This window comes from Anneissia japonica, unplaced genomic scaffold, assembly GCF_011630105.1.
Source record: "Anneissia japonica isolate Jap-2015-1 unplaced genomic scaffold, ASM1163010v1 scaffold287710_len209622_cov133, whole genome shotgun sequence".
In the NCBI taxonomy this organism is placed as follows: domain Eukaryota; kingdom Metazoa; phylum Echinodermata; class Crinoidea; order Comatulida; family Comatulidae; genus Anneissia; species Anneissia japonica.
This window is the reverse complement of record NW_022742733.1, coordinates 141762-156141: the sequence shown is the minus strand read 5'-3', so window position 1 is coordinate 156141 and position 14380 is coordinate 141762. Positions and strand designations below refer to the sequence as shown.

At 35.1% G+C, this 14380-nt stretch overlaps 1 long non-coding RNA gene across 1 annotated transcript; it reads right to left on the bottom strand.

The window, feature by feature from the left end:
- Positions 1-5444: 5444 nt before the first annotated feature.
- On the bottom strand, positions 5445-6234 carry LOC117119246. The gene is made up of 3 exons (XR_004447160.1): positions 6069-6234; positions 5755-5945; positions 5445-5640 (listed from the first exon to the last, which is right to left on the bottom strand). It is a non-coding gene; the product is annotated as an uncharacterized LOC117119246 (long non-coding RNA).
- Positions 6235-14380: the final 8146 nt, after the last annotated feature.

Below are 14380 nucleotides of genomic sequence, written 5' to 3'. Positions count from 1 at the left end.
GCACCCATGTACTTTATTAGGCTGTCTGAATGTTACGTAGTATTGTATGCGCGTAACGATCTTGCTCGTCTGGGTATAATAATGGTTTTCACGTGGTTGCTAGTTGTTGAACACATCCATCGTTATTGTACAGTTTGCCGGTTTAGCAACGTAAACCTAATTGAGTAAATTTACAGGTATGTTAATGAATTGCTATATTGATAATAGTAATGCTATACATTCAGATATCTTTAACGATGTTTTATAATATGATTTATTTATAATTGATTCGAGTATCAGTATTAGGTAGTATTTCAAGTTTTCAAGTGAGAAATGTTATTGTTTGTGGATGATAGATATGCATATCGCAATGGTACAGCTGTGAGTGAAGCTGTAGAGTGTATTATTTGACTTGTTTTATATTTGAATATTATCATTATCTTTACATTGCTAACAATTATAATGGTTCATTCCTAGATTGAATTGTATTAGGCAGCTAACGATGGTTGTATTCCACCAAAGTCAGTTTTTGTTTAACTCCAGGCATGCACATTGATATGTAACTATGCACTGATATTGTAATGGTTAGGTAATATAGTTAAATGATTAATTGTTGTAATAGTTAATGTTGATTTGTTATTGTTGATTAATAGTATCGTGAAGTATGCTGTGCATAAGTATATTGATTGTTAAAAATGTATGATACAATGATGTATGTATTGAGACTGCAGTTCTGCTGTTTTACAGGGTTTTTTTTTTTTTTTTTTTGATGTGAATCTAAACTCTAAATTGACGATTAAAAGAACCTTGAACGTTCATGGTTGTCGTTGTTTTGTTTGTTGTTATCCTAAACTACCACAAAAGTAAAGTAAAAGAAAAACAATCACGACGACAATAAAACGTGTTGACCTCTTTCTTGGCGCGTAGTAATTGCACCGCGAAATATTGCATCCAGGTACTTAAAGCCCCATTCCCAGCAAAATTTCAATTGTTAAGAAAAATCTGATTTTAAAATATATGTTATGAAGATTTATATACATATAATACGAAATTGCTAGTTTAACTGAATATAGACATTCCTAAACAAGAAAACAATGTAAAATAAGATTTATTTTTTTTTTGTTGTGTTCCACACAAATAATAAATGCGGATGAATTTTCATGTTTGATTTTGCGATAGGTCTGCAAAGAAATATAGTGGGCGCCGAAAACATTACCTTAGGCTACCTAACACAGTACTAGGCTAGGCCTAGCATTGCCACGATTTAGGTTCTATTATCACACATAAAAATGACCGACATGATATTTTTCGTTGCTACTATTGACACTTGTGAAATTATTTCAATACTCGATCGACCGCAGTATGCGAGATTCGAAGTACAAAAACTAATCTCATTAGAGAGGGCGCACTTTATTTTATCTATAAAGAGTAGGGCCTATACGTAAAATCTAGAGCATTCCAGCGGATGCGATCTACAACCTCTGAATATGCCTAGTAACGAAGAATTCGTCGAGAAAATGGTAATCTCCTATAAGAAATAGTCTGCATTTATGTTTTTTTTTTTTTTTTTTTTTTTAATTAACCGCAATATTTTTCCATGTTTTATAATAATTAGAGTAATGCATATACATTTTTCCTAAACAACAATATTTGTTTAGTAAAATTTTGCCGGGAATGGGACTTAAGCTGTCTGAATGTTACATAGTACTGTCCGCGCGTCGTGGCCAGACATTTGGCAGCCAGACATTTGGCCTATTACAGACTATCGACCGAAATAGGCCTACCATTTCGCCGAATGCTAGTTTGCCGACAGGACGATTCACCGACAGCCAATTTGCCGACAGACAATTCGCCGACATTTTTTGTGAACATGTTAATGGGTGGATGTGCCACCAGTTGGCATTGATTAATTTTCGTGGCCTGAAGTTCACCGATAGACATTTGGTCTATAAACTATCGACCGAAATAGCATTCGCCGACACGAGATTTTGCCTACACCACATTTCGCCGAATGCCAGTTTGCCGACAGGGCCGTCCGCCGACAGCCAATTTGCCGACAAATAATTTCCCGACAATGAATTCGCCGAAATAATTTTGAACATGTTGATAGATGGATTGACATAGTGGCATATTTTGAGATTTATTTTTCTGAATTCTATTCTAGTACTGAATATATTGTGCACAGCTTACAGATATCAAATGTTAAATTATGTTTTGAGCATTGAATTTGAAACTTCCATACTTTGATAGGGATAAAAGTTCATGATAAAAATAATTAGTAGGCCGCTGTTTAAACCATGAAAGAATTATTCTATTCGGGTGACGTATTACTATTCTTTATAATAATGGAAGGCCCGTAATAATCTGGAGCGGATGCACGGGCTGCAACTATGCGATCGCACCCACCCCCTCCACCCTCCAAATTGTGTTAAGAAACATTATTCTATTGTACGTTTAATATGTACATAGTACCTGTACAATTTTTAAGGTATGAGAGTGCAATTTCCGGGTACATAGAGGTCAATATTCTCAAAATGTTGGCACCTCAGCCACATCCATGGTGAGCCTGAGGTCGTATCACGCACACCCTACCGCCAAATCCTGCATTCGCCTCAACTGATAACTGCTACTGGTAAAGCAACGTTTAACTACTCTTGTAGGCTACGTACATTAATACCGTAAAACCTCGAATTAAAGCCCTGGCTTCTATTTTTGCAAACTTTCGATGGGCTTCTTTTTTCGATATGGGCTTCTTCTCAAGGCTACTTTTGCAAAGTAACGAGGTGGGTGGGTGGGGGGAGGAGGAAGGTGTGGGCTTCTTTTTCAAAATGAATGCTGTACATTTTGTAAATTCGTACTAAGAAACAATACATAAGGTCACTGTAACATCAATCTGTATCATTGAGTATATTTCTGGCATAAAATCATTAAAACTGCTGTATAAACCAAGCTTGTTTTCAATTTATTTTGTTTTTTGAAATTCATGTGTGAATGTACTGTCTCGAACAAAAAAAAAAACTATGCTAACGTGAAAAAACCCCATAGGCTTTTTTCGAGGCTAATTTCACAAACATTTATGAAATCCCATGGTGACAATAGTAATGACGATAAAGCATGAATGGTTAATTGATATTTAGTACAAGTATGACCAGGGAACAGATAAATTACAAGTAGTTTAGCTGTTCCCTGGTATGACTGAGGGGTATACTAAAATAGTATGTGTTTTAAACTACAAACACAAAACTGTGATAAACAGAATTGAGGCAGTGAAAAGTGCAAAAATTGTGGTTAAATTATAGATAAACTCTGGATATATGTTGTACTTGAAGCAATTAAACATTACACACCTTTTTTAAAGGAAATTTTGTTTTTTTAATTATATGCATATAATATAGAAAATAATCCTAGCACCGCTTCCGTGTGAAACCAAACTACGATGATCTCACCTGGACCAATCCATGAGAAACAAACCATTCCAACGTGGCCACACGTAGCACAATTATGCCTTGTAGCATAATTTAAACCCCTGTAGTATTTAACATTTATGCTACGCATAATTTTACCAAAACGTAGCATAATTTAGGTTGACATTGAAAAACATTTTAAATGTGGCATGGTCAAGAGAAATTAGTCACTTGACAAAAAGTTTGAGATATTACCAGAGTAGAAAGAAGTAATGTATACGCTTTAAAATGTTGAAAGAATACAATCCGAGTGTTGGTTAAAAAGTTACGCGAGTTTAAAGATATGCATGTTTGGAATAACCTTGGAACAGGTTTCAGAAAAATAGTACTCCAAAGTACACTGACTCGTTGAACTGTGTGCTGATAAACAGACAGATTATGCTGAGTGACATTGTCAAATAAACAACCTAGCAACGGGGGTTATAATGGGTCAATTGCAATGAAATTTGGCACACATAACATGAATACAATGATGTAACAGCATGCTAAATTTAAAAAAAAAATCTAACTAGATCTTCATTTGTTAAATCATAGCCCAATTATGTTCATATATTTAGCAACAATCAAAAAAAAAAAAAAAAAAAAATATCGGATTCTTTTAGTGATAATATCAATGTGTATCAGCTTCATTTAATCAATCAAATTTTCAGCAATGTCTGCATTGATTACCGCTAACTATTGTGTGGGAGTCCTCTGTTTAAATGTGCTGTAGACACCTATATTGCTAATAATTATATTTATTATCAATCTAACATATCATTTTATTTAAAAAAAATGCCTCCACCCCTGCTTATACATTGCGGTCATTGGTGGATCTAAAAAGAGGAACACAAGCTCAAAAAAACCTTCTTATGTCCCACCTTTTCCTAGGACCTGTGTTTTTTATGCGAGCCCCCCACAACACCCCCCTCACAGACCCTCCAGAAACACCATGGATCCATCCCCGACAGTAGACAAATGGCAAGTTATTGAATACTAATTCAAAATATTTGTAAGCCATGAAAACTAAAAAAAGAAGACAATTACTCTTTATAATATTTTATTTTACAAAATGCAATGAGAGTCAAGTTTAGCATAAGCACACAATGGCCATATCGATGCAGGTATGATAATTTATATAACTTTATAAACACAATTGGTAAATAACAAAACAATCTATCATTCTAAAGTATGCAATAAAAAGTATTTTAATGTTCGAATAAAAAAAAAGTATCAAAATTGTATATCTGATCTTTACAAGCTTTCCCGTCTGCATTCAATGCAAGGGCTTCGGACCTTCAGACATGAACTATCATATCAGGCTGCATTAAAAATGTGTTTTTTCTTTAAATTTATTTATTTAGTTATTTTTTTTAATTTTTTTTTTTTAACCGGGGATATCAAGCACTTCCAATCTTCTTATATCGGGCTACATCCTACCACCGATTAATTTCTTGGTGGTCTTCTTTTTCTTCTTTTTTGGAGGCTCACTTGGAATATGCAATTCGCTATAATCGGCGACATCCTCTTCAGCTAAGACAACTCTTGGTTCGGGGCATACCAAATCAAAAGTTCTGGTCGGATGTAGGGCCGGATGTGCCTGAATAAGTAATTCTGCCGAGCAATCGTTAGGCCTGGTGGATGGACGATGTATGGCAGTACATCATCTTCAATTGTTAGAGCACCATTTTTTTGTGCCTCAATATGTTTAATTCAACCTCAGATGACGTGGCATATTGCTTCACAATTACGATGCCTGGCTTCTCGCATGTGAATCGGAAGCGATGAAACTTTCCAATATCAGGGATTTCCCGAAACCACTTTCCTAAAAACAGACTCCAGGCAAACAGCTGCAGCGAAACATCGCTTCAGTCTTTTTTTCGACGACCTGTGCAATATTCATACTGCTTGACTTATTCACAACGTCGGCAATCCCCTGGATGGACTCGACCTTAGTAACCTTCAGTCTGCTTTATTTGCCCAAAGCCACCATCGGGCAAAATCTTGGTATGGTCAGTGAGCATGAAATTGATTGTAATTTCTCTGTGCCGGCCAGTCATCATTCGCTACATCAGATAAACCATCCTCAATTGATTTTTATTCTGAGCGATGCCACAGTCTCACCAACGCCCCAGTTTTCGAAAAAGTGGTGGACAAGGTTGACTACAAAATATGAGCAATTCTTTATAATTTGCGCTTCATCCACAAGATAATTCACCTATTAAACAATAAAAAAAAATTACAAATTAACCTGGACATTAATAGTAGTTAGTAAATTAAAAATAAAATACCACAGCATAAAACAAATATATAATAAGAATAATCTACACACCTGTTTGGTTAATCCGGTACAACACATACCGAAAATCTTGCATTTTCTCGGTGTAAGGAAGTAGGTTGGCCCGGCTTGCATCGGGTCCGATTGGTAGAGGACTTGCTGGGCATAGTCAAAAGCATAGTGTGAGACACACCTTCAAATAACATTGATCTGTGGATGCCTATCTGCATGTCTTTCACCTGCTCCTAAAGATAAAAATAGAAAATAATTTTAGAAAAAAAATTAAAATTTAAATGTAGACATTGACTAGGGGTGGAGGGAGTAGGTGGGAATTTGCAGGCCCTGAATTCCACCAAGCTAATTATTACCTTTGACTCTGCTATCATCTAATTGTATACACGCCTCTGCCCCATCGTCAGTTCTAGGTGTTCTTGAGCAACCTTTATCAACTCCGACTTGTGTTGTAGAGCTGCTCCACCGCTTCTAAATATTCTAAGAGAGACTTCCAGCATCTGCAAAATGTCTTGTATTTTATCTCTGGCTCATCTGGTTCTGTAAATAAGAGATAATGATGTTTAACATGGGTATTAAAGCCAGTAAACATGCTTAGAAATATTAAAAATTTGGTATAAAAATTGTTAGTTGAGATAAAAATTTAGTATACTGTATTAGTATAAATGACAACACACACCAAGCAAGTAGTGATGCAATTTAAGAAAGTATAAATGTGAGATAACTTACTAAGAATCTTCCTCGCTTGATTGAATTTCACGAGGACATTAGTCTTTGCCTCGCTACTGGACAGTAGAATGGTATCGGCATCCGTTTTTCTCATATCTGGTATGCGCCCTGGCTGAACCAAATTATGTTCTTCAGCATACCGCTTCATAAACAAGGCGACGTGAAGCATTCCACCGAAGTCCATCACCAAGTTCATCGACAATAACAACAATGAAAAAAAAAAATACAGGCCCTTCATACATAGATGATTAAATAGTAACTAGGCCTACACACTACTATTACTAGTACATTCACTGGAATGGAACACCCTGCTATTATTTTGTAATAATTAAATTAATAAAGTGATACAATTAAAATTAGGTTAAAACAATGAAAAAATATTTAGAAGCGGTGGAGCAGCTCATTCCACCGAAGTCCATCACCAAGTTCATCGACAATAACAACAATGAAAAAAAAAATACAGGCCCTGCATTCCAACAAAGTCCATTACCAAGTTCATCGACAATAACAACAATGAAAAAAAAATACAGGCCCTTCATACATAGATGATTAAATAGTAACTAGGCCTACACACTACTATTACTAGTACATTCACTGGAATGGAACACCCTGCTATTATTTTGTAATAATTAAATTAATAAAGTGATACAATTAAAATTAAGTTAAACAATAATATCACTGTGATACAAACAGTACTCACTCTTATCAACTGCCATCATTTCAAGTCGGTTTGCCAGCAAAAAGCTTGAGGTTCAACTCGCTCACAGCATTTAGCCTTGCATTTGCAGTCAAATTTCAGAATTTCTGCGACCTGTTTATCGTTATTGGGTCGCTAACTTTTATCACATCATTACCAACAGGAATTATAAGGATTAGGCCTACGCTTGCAGGTTCATCATCTAATAACGATTAATAGTCGTCGTCCTCGTCGTCGTCGCTAAATATACAATTTTAATACATAAGAATAATATAACATGGACATAGTAATTCATACTTAAACAATACATTAAATATAAATATAAATGTAATAACGTTAACGAATAAATAACAATAACTAAAACGTGTACATAGTATCACTACTACAATAAAAAGATTATTATCTTTCAATCTTATATAGCCGGAGTTAGTATTGACCTAGGTTACTATGGCTAACGACAGGTACGCTTTCTCCTATATAAAGGTTTTTTTCTATGGAATGACCTGTACGAACACGAACTCCTGTAGACTATACCAGTACCGTTACGAGTTTAATCGTGCGGGAAATATCCTCAAGACACATTCTTGTATGTTATTATTATTATTTTTTAATTAATATATTTATTTATTTATTTTAAATCGTTTAATTAGGCATTACATAATTTTCTTGTGTAATATATAATAATAGTGGAATTATGTAATTTATTAAAAATATATTGGTACAGTAGTATGTATGTATATGTAACAATAAAAACAATACGATTATTACAAAAAGTATGACATTTAACAGTAAAGTAAAGAGAGAAGAAAGAAAAAGAAATTACGGAGTGGCTCAAAATGTTTTCCGAAATTTGTATATAAAATGAGTATGAGGTTTTTAAACAGAATTTTGGGACACTAATCTTCAGATCTACATGTCCATAAATAACGACTTTCCATGGCGACTACCCAGTCCTCCACAAAACAAAACACCTGTCGAAGAAACATGAAACACATCACATAAATAAATTGTCGGCAAAATGCCTGTCGGCGAATTGATTGTCGGCGAATAGGCTGTCGACGAATTCCGATGTCGGTGAATTTTCTTTCGGTCAACTGTCTGTCGGCCAACTGTCGGTCGGCCAAACGTCCGTCGCAAACTGTCATTCGACGAAATGTCCTAGTACCGGTTTGGCAGTGGAGAAAATGGCGTCGTTTGAATGCATTTTGTGTCACCGATAGCAACGGAGTGGTATCACCTGGTATCGTGACTAACACGTATTACTCTATGTTGTACACATCAACCACAAAAGGATCGTCAGTAAGTTAAGATCAATCAGACATTAACATTAATTGTGTTGCCTGAAGATGCACATTTTAACCAAATATCATCATCCATTTTAAAGTACAAATTTCGTATATTTGATTGCACATTTTTGTTTATAAATAAATATGAATTAAATTTGTTGATTAAAAAACATTTACTAAATTGTTTCAGTCCATATGACACTTTGTTTTTTTTTTTTTCATAACCAAAATTAATCAAGGACCTTTGGTTTTAAAAAATGAAAATAATATCCGTAATAAAAGACATTAATTTTAAATTAGAAATATACTATTATTTTTTGCCGTTGAGTGTGAACATATATAACAACAATAATATGTTAGGTTGTGGTTAACAATAATTATATTAAGCAGTACGCATCTGGTTTTTGAAATAGTTTCAGTTACAGTCATTATGTAAATATTTATATGTAATTACAATATTTATTAAAATAAAGGCCTATTAATAGGCTATTTAAGTTGCGCATTTTATCAAAGAATATGTTCCTGCTTCTTGTACTGCAGACTCCAGTGCAAATAAGGCCAACGCCGGGTACTAATTGGGGTCTGATGGCTCGTTAGGCGGGATAACGAACAATGTATCCGTTACATATCGGAACTGGCGTTGCAATGCGGGTTTCCAGGGGCGCGCCAATTCACAATGTATTTGAAATTTAATTTAATTATTATTTAGAACTTGGTGAGGTTTCTTCCGTTTGTGTTTTTGGTCAAAGGCATTGCTTTTCTTCAGTAGATGAATAGAGTAGGGGGTACATTATTTTCAAAAGAAGACTAAAACATATTTTATATTAGTAAATAAAGCGCATTAGAACTCAAAAATTGTGAAACCAACTTTGCCGAATCCCTTTTTGCAAAGCAGCATACAATTCACATTTGGGCACTCTTTTATTTGCATCTCATTGATTATTACGTTAGGCAAGCTTACCTGAGCCTTATACTATATACATAGTATACGCCAAGCCCAAAGGTTGTCCTCCCGTATACACCACCCAGATTTTCATAAATACCTATCAACGGTTGGGGGTACACAATATTCATTACATGGAAGAAGGGGAACCACATTTTTGGAATATATAGGTTAAGTGGATACGTGTTCTAGCGATAGTGTATAGCAGTGACATGGAACGAGTGGGCCAGGGGCTCCTACTGAAACATTATGTATTTCTATTTATTTCAATAAATTACATTTGGTGTTGGTATGCGTGAATTAAAAATAAATGGCAAAACGGTGACTGGGCTGGGGGCACGTGCATATATATTTTGTTGTTCCACTAATCTTTTGTTTTATCATTTTCATTGTTTTATATGCTTTAATAAGCGTGTAAAAGTCGAGTTTCCGGGTGGTAAGGCAGGGGCGCCACAAACTACAGCCTTTTAACATTGGCCCTGGTTCGAACCGCTCCTTACCCAGGGTCCTTGGATATAGATTAAAAATGAGTTCCAGAGTACGCATCTGGCCAGTGTGCACTTTAAAAAACCATCTTTCGGAAGAGTAGAGGTTACCTCGATTCTATGGTTTATTTCATGGAATGATGTAAACATGTTTAAGTGCCTTTTTACGGCGGTAGTTAGTTACGTGCCACGTCCATATACACGCAATGACGCTGCGAGTTAAAAGAGTTATGTCTCCTACATTGTCGTATAAAATACCGTATTCTAGATTCGCCAAGACTGACCAAAACTGGGTTTCGACAAACTAAGTGTCGGCAAACTGATTTTCATAAATTTCGGTCGGCAAAATGCCATTTGGAAAATTAGCTTTCGAAAAGTATACTCAGAAAACTGACGTTTGCGGAATATAAATTTTGACATTCGCAGCATGATAAGTGTAGCTGTGGGGGCAAATATGTATCAGTAGAGTTACGAGTAATAACTTTGCAGTCTAATTCACAATTTTACGTACGTTTGGGCTTTACGGTTTTGGCGGACTAAGGGAAATTGTGTCGTCCTTTCAACACTTTTCAAGGGGTGGGCTTTTGGGAAATTTGTCTACCTTTCAACGCTATTCAACAAATAATTTGGTACATGATTAATAAGACATTAAACTGTTGATCTATATTGAAAAACAAATTTGGATTTTTAGGCAATTTTTGTGCTCCCATATTTTACAGCTCATTTACTCAATACTGGCCTGTGCGACAACTTAACTATTTCGCCACGACATGCCTCAAATCCTGCGTAATTGCTATAATATCTGTAGCCAATGCCTATATACATTATTTTTTGACATGTTTGCAGATTTAGTATTAAATTGCTCTGTTCACTTTAAGTTATTTTGTTTCAAGTACTTTTGTGTTTATGCCTGTTACTTAATATTAAAAACTATTATAAATGTGGCACTAAAGAAGATCGTTCGTCTAGTTTAGCAATTATGTAGGCTAATCGTCTTCTTAGGTTCTGGGAGTGTTACCAGGAAAGAGTATCCCGTGGTTACTGGATCAAATACCTCACATACTCAGCACTAAGTGAATCTGTTGCAGTTATTAATCAACAGTGGGTTCGACCGGTACCCAGTGCGTATCCCCCCACACACCACTTCATAGGATAAACAAATATATTATAAGGAGTTACTCATTAAAAAGAATGCTACAGTTTCGCTGTTCTGACAGAAAACACTCCTGATGTCTTATTTTGTATTCACTGTTGAACGACGTTGAGTGAAGACGTGTTTTTTTAGCTCCGGCTGCGCTATTTTAGCCGCTCTCCGACCTAAATACTGTATTCTTCTGTTGACCCCAAGTGGTATTTCTTTCAAAATAACAGTGGGTGGTTAGAGTCTTTGTGTATATACAATGATTGATCTCCGGTCTTCCTAAATGACTGATATTTACCGGTTTGGAGATTGAGTGTAACATCAAGATAGTCTACAGAATGTTTACTCACATCGGTCGTGATCTTTAAGCCGAACTCGGTAAATACGTTTACCAATTCAGCTCTTATTTTCTGTACAGTACGGGAAGTTACAGTAATAAATACTGCGAGACCATCATCACGGCCAATCTTTTTTGCGCCAAATTGACGCTCAAGTTGGTGGACGATGAATAGACCAACTCGCATACCTCCGCTCCATCAAAACTGCCCATGGCAACGTCGAACATACAATTTTCACCGCGTTTGCACCATGCTTTTTCACCATCGAATAACAGTGTGTTTCTGGAGTGCATGATAACTTCCATACCTAAGTCTGTGATATTTACATAAGTTTTCGCCCACCGGATGGCCGACGTCAACAATTCAAGGGATATCGAAGGATACAAGTCCACAATATCAAACATGACGAATGCATGTCTAGATTTATCTTGAATACTACAGAACCACCGTATTACATCTGTTGTATTGGTCCACTGGTTTACATGTATTTTTGACCTGATTGTTTTGTTGACAGAATCCAATATGAATTTACTAACTCGTCTAATTTCACTTTTCGCTGGATTTATAAGACGACATGCTGGTTTGTTGGCGAAGTTGCTTTTATGATCTTTCAACGTAACAAACGCTTGCTTCTCAGCCGTAGGTGTAATTCTATCATCTATTTTACGTTTTGCGGCTCTCTGGTAAAGTCCTTTGTTAATAGTTGCTGGTCTGTCGTCTTCTGCTAGCTTGTGTTTTGATGTAATGTTTTCTTTCAATAATTTAGTGTACATTTCACTGCCAATCTTATAAATATTCCTTGTCTTATCGGCAAACACGAACAATTTTTTGGAAGAATTTATAGATTTGATGTCATCTCGTATTAGCCTTTGGAATTGGTTATTGACAAGTTTGGTTTTAACGTTCTCTATCATGCTAAGCAGGTCATCCTCGAACTTTCTCATCTAGGGAACCTGCGGGGTGTTTTTTTTCTGGATTTCATGCCGAACGTTAATTTTGATTCACTGTGGTTTTCCTGATCTCAATTTCTAAAAAAAAAAAATACGCTTTCCATCGCATTCTCTTTAACACTCTTTCCACTTTTTCGATAAGTGCTTTCCTGTATATATCCATTGACGGAATGGGAAGATTCTTCATTGAATAGCTGTAGTGCAAACGGTCCATCGTCTTAAGACATAATTCACTTATCACCTCACAACGCTGCCGTACCAAAAGGTACCATAATTCACCAATTCTATATATTACCTGGCTGCTCAATTCCTGATCCTCTCCGGTCCTGGTCTGTCTTGCTCTTGGGACCAATGCCACACCGGCTTTCGGACTCATATAGTGCCAAATTGTTGGTTTTTCAGAATTAGAATTTTTATTTTTATTTATATTTTTATATATTTAATGTAATCTTTTATGTATTTTGGAAATATTCTTTCTTATTTTGTAAATGCGTATTTTAATATTTTTGTGTAATTTCATTGTTTGTAATTACGCCCTTTATATTTTTGTAAATGCAATAATTTTAGCCTTTGGCTACTTTTGGTATTATTTTTATACCTGAATAAAATAAAATAAAAAAATGTATTTATATATTTCATTCCGTCAATGGATATATACAGGAAAGCACTTATCGAAAAAGTGGAAAGAGTGTTAAAGTATATGCGATGGAAAGCGTATTTTTTAAAATTATTTTCTAATTAGGACATTAAAAAAATCATTGTGATATTATTATTTAACTTTAAAGCGAAGCGCCTATACAGTATTTTGCTGATTAAATTACAATCACTAAAAAACATTTTTTATGTATATACAGATAATTAGGACATTATTAAAAATTCGTTATGAGATTATTATTTAACTTGAAGCCAAGTTTAACTGATTTAATACAAACCAACGCTGGTGGCGCACTCCATGATTTAATAATTGAATAAAAATAGAAAAATTATACTTTCTTAGATTTTAAAATTTGTTTAGTCCATTAATGTATATAACTATGTTATATTTGAATTTTGTCTGCCTAGCTGTCTTATTTTGGCACACACAAAAAAAAGATAACCAGGAGTTTCCTGATTTCCTGTGCATTTTTCAGCGTTTCCACCAGGCCAAATTGTAAACACCGAAAGGGGTCTATACATTATTCCTATTGTTGACTGATTTGATAGCATCTTGATTCATAATAAGCTAAGTTGTATATTTAAACTGCTCATAATAAGACTGCTATACTCGTACTGTTGACTGATTTCATAGTCTGCTAAGTAATTTAACCTACTCATAATAAGCCATGCTGTTATACCAACCTCGTGTTGATGATCGTTTTCATAGTATGCTAAGTTACATATAAATGTTACTCAGAACTCAGTTGCTATAGAAACCTCGTACCCTTGACTGATTTCATAGTATGTTATATAATTAGCCTATTCATAATAAGCCATGTTGCTAAACCAACCTCGTACTGTTGACTGATTTAATAGTAAGCTAATATCATAGTAAGCTTCATCGTACTGCTGCCGAGGCGCTGACAGCTGAACCTAATCTCTCTCGGGAAAATTTAACAGATTGTGCAAGCTAATTAGTATTCTTGTTTTTTTTTATGCCTTTTTCTAATTCTTGCATAACTTAGATCTAGTGTATGCAGGTTTACCTGATCTATGATACCATAATTATCTGTTTTGATAGTTGAATGTGTTGAAATTTGCTAGACTAGCTAGTTAGATAGATCACGGCTGACTGCACACACAGTGAGTGCTTTGTCCACTATACTAGTCATAGCAGGTCGAGGTCCATGAAAAGTCGTATATAAAGATGTGGGTTACCCACATCTTTATAATCACACAAGTAATTAAAATTGAAAGGTCCACTGATTAATCTCAGATAAGAAAGTATAATACATACTCCAAGTATTGAAATACACGCCATCGTGTTGGGATTCCATATTTCGACATTAATTATGTCATCATCAGGAATGAAAAAATTATCCATATTAGCAAGCTTACATGCACTAGTACCAAAAGTCGAAAGGTCCACTGATTAATCTCAGATAAGAAAGTATAATACATAC